General features: G+C 45.2%; 1 pseudogene; it reads left to right on the forward strand.

Moving 5' to 3' along the window:
• The first annotated feature begins 217 nt into the window (after positions 1–217).
• LOC142840400 (deoxycytidylate deaminase pseudogene) lies at positions 218–736 on the forward strand (annotated as a pseudogene).
• Positions 737–3,297: the final 2,561 nt, after the last annotated feature.

A 3,297-nucleotide genomic window follows, 5' to 3' on the forward strand; every position in this document is an offset into this window, starting at 1 on the left:
GCAGAGAGCCAGAGCCAGTGGTCTCCTGCAGAGGACTCAGCTGCTGCTGTGCTCAGCCTGCATGTGGGCGTCAGTTTGCCTCCAAGGAGGGAGGGTGTTCTTCAGTGTTCCCTGAGTCTCTTCCGGCACCCACATGGTGGGGAGGATGGAAGCTTGATAAGCCAGAGAACAGTTGAGCTACTTGTGAGGACTGCATGCCCTTTCCAAGCTGAGTCCTATGACTCTTAGGGCCAGCATGACATTCCTGACAGAAAAACTGAATGATTGTCTGGAACGGCCTGAGTATTTCGTGGCAGATTTCATGGCGGTGGTTTTTCTATCAGCACAAAGAAGCAAGGATCTAAGCTCCGAGAGCAGAGCCTGCATTGTGAATACAGAGGACAGGGCTGTTGGGATGGGGTACAATGGAAGGACAAATAGATGCCGTGATAACCCGTTGCCTGGAGAACAGCAGAAAATATCCTTATGTGTGCCATGGCGAGCTAAATGCCATCATGAACCGAAGGGCTGATGTGAAGGGCTGTCATGTGTGAGTCGCTTTATTCCCATGTAATGAATGTGCTAAGCTCGTCATCCAGGCAGGTTGAAAGAAGTTATATTCGTGTCGGATAAATACCATGACAGCGAAGAGACAATGGCTGCTAGGCTAATGTTAAAACTGGCTGGGGTCACGTTCAGGAAATTCACATAGAAGTACAGCAAGATTGTCACTGACTTTGATTCAATGCCTCGGTGAGTTCTATTATTAATCCCCAAGGAGAATAGGACTCCCTTCCTCTAAGAAGCTGCTGGTGCCTTTAATCTCCATGTTGCACATAACTTTTCAATAGCCAGCACAGCACACGTAGACATCTAGACAATGAGGACTACTGAGAACTCAGGAACAATCGCACTGGGTTTTTGATCCTACTGCACGTACTGGCTTTGGGGGAGCCTAGGCAGTTTGGATGCTCACCTTTGGAGACCTGGATAGAGGTGGGCGGTCCTTGGGCTTCCCACAGGTCAGGGAACCCTGATTGCTCTTCGAGCAGATGAGGGAGGGTGACTTGATTGGGGGAGGGGGAGGGAAATGGGAGGCGGATGAGGGGGGGAGGCAGAAATCCTTAATAAATAAATAAATTAAAAAAAAAGAATAGAAAACCTTGAATCTTCTTTATTGTCCCCACTATCAAACGGATCTGCATCTGTTTAAGCTGTTGGTTTGGATTGGGAAATGAAGGGCCTGTCCACAGGGCTGGAGTGAAGGTCTCTCCACCTTCAAAGCCTTTCTGGCCCGGATGAGGGTGACTCTACAGCGGAGTGTCAGCTCTCTGTCTTTCACAGAATCCCAACAGCCACACATTGCTGCTACATCCTGGGCTGCACAGGCACACAGTGATGTGAACGTCTGACTTGGAACGAGTGAGGTGCAGCTGATGTGAAGGGCTGTAGTATGCATTGCGCTGTTCCCATGTAAGGAGTGCACCAAACTCAGCATCCAGACAGGTATGAAAGAAGGATGCCTTTCGGGAAAACAGAGGACCAAATGATGGCAGTGGGAAAGTATTTGCTGCAGAGTTGAGGGGAACTCTCGCTCACCTACCCAGAGAAGGCATCTTGGCAGATAATCAGTGCAACTAAACCAGGACTAGCTTCTCAATTTCTGCTTTCCTGCCACACACAGAGCAGTGACACACTATTCCTCTGGAGAGTAGGAATCCCTGGGGTTCCAGCTTCTTATCATTGGTTTGTTGGTCACACAGCACTGTTAACTTTATCTGAGTAATAACGTTCCGAGAGGAGGCAGCTTATCACTCCACCAATCCCTAGCCCTCTGTGTGGTGAACTGTGCGGTGTTGGGTAGCTCCATCCTGTTTCTCTAGCTGTGTGGAAACATGTCACCCCTGACCCATTTGCCAATAAAGTTACTACCCAAGGGTATTGCGGGAGGTCCTCCCGCTCCTCCAACCTATAGCCGCAGAGATACCAGCCCATTGGGGCGTGGTCTCTCTCCCTTTAAAAAAGCGGCCACTTCCCTCTTCTCTCTCTCTTCACTTCCTGCTCCGCTGGTGACTAGACTCCTTTCCTGGTTGCGTAGAGGGCTGTTGCCTGGGACAGTGATCTGTAAGTTTTTTCCCCTTTAAATAAATACCACCCTATTAATCATAATCCCAAAGTGGTGTGGCATTGTTTGTGACTTACGCCTTCACAAGGGTACCTTACAACCAGAGAGTACATTGATTTCTGCCCAGTAAGAGACTTGTGAGGGAATTCTGTCTACCTGGAGGGGGTCCATTCCAGATCCACTGGAGACTGAGGTTGATTTGTGTATCTGGTGCTGTGCCTTCAGCCACACAGACAACATCTTCCTGATCAATGTGGTGGGGAATGCTACACTATGTTCCTTGTTTTTAATTTCACTTAAATTCTAATAAAGATGCTTGGTGCCTTTGATAAAATGTTTTTTTTCAGCTTCAAGACTATTACCTTTCCTAGGATGCTCTTATTTTTTTCATGGGTTTTTATTTTGTCTCTGAGATTTTTTTGTATTTTGTATTCTGTATGCTGGGGCATTTTAGAATTTGGCTCTTTACCAATATTATTAAAATCTACCAGAACACCACCTCCAAAAAATAATAAAAGAGTTGAGAGTAGAGAATTATGCTATACATTGTAGTGCTTGACTTCCTTTCTCCATCTTATTCAGTTGAGGATCTCTTGCTGAAGGAGTAGTTCCACCACAAATTAGCATGTGCTCCTCTCTCTATGCTGTATTTGTTAATATTTTTAGAATTTTTGCATTCACAAGCAGAATCACAGAATCTTGATTAGGAATAGGAACTCTAAGCTTATATTATAATTCATTCATATGTAAGCATTATGATCTTGGGACAATTAATTAATTAAGAGTGTGGTTTCCTCATTTGTCAAACAGTGGTGATAATACTAGTTGTTCCATGAGAGGATTGCATGTGTGCTTTGGTTATCTGTTGCTGCATAACAAATGTGTTGGACATATGTCTACAATGGTTTACATTGATTGGCACATGCCAAATCAGTTTCTAGTTTAGCATAGTAAACCACAACATTTATTGGTTTAAAACAAAAATCAGTTTTACAATTGTAGCATGAGAGGGCCTTTTTTTTGGTCCCGGCCACCCTGCTAGCTTATACCTGAAATAACCACACAGAAGTTGTATTAATTAAATAACTGCCTGGCCCATTATCTCCCGCCCCTTATTGGCTAACTCTCACATATTAGTTTAACCCATCTCCATTAATGTGTATCACCACTTGACTGTGGCTTACTGGCATGAG

The sequence above is a fragment of the Microtus pennsylvanicus genome, chromosome X (assembly GCF_037038515.1).
Source record: "Microtus pennsylvanicus isolate mMicPen1 chromosome X, mMicPen1.hap1, whole genome shotgun sequence".
NCBI classification, from domain to species: Eukaryota; Metazoa; Chordata; class Mammalia; order Rodentia; family Cricetidae; genus Microtus; species Microtus pennsylvanicus.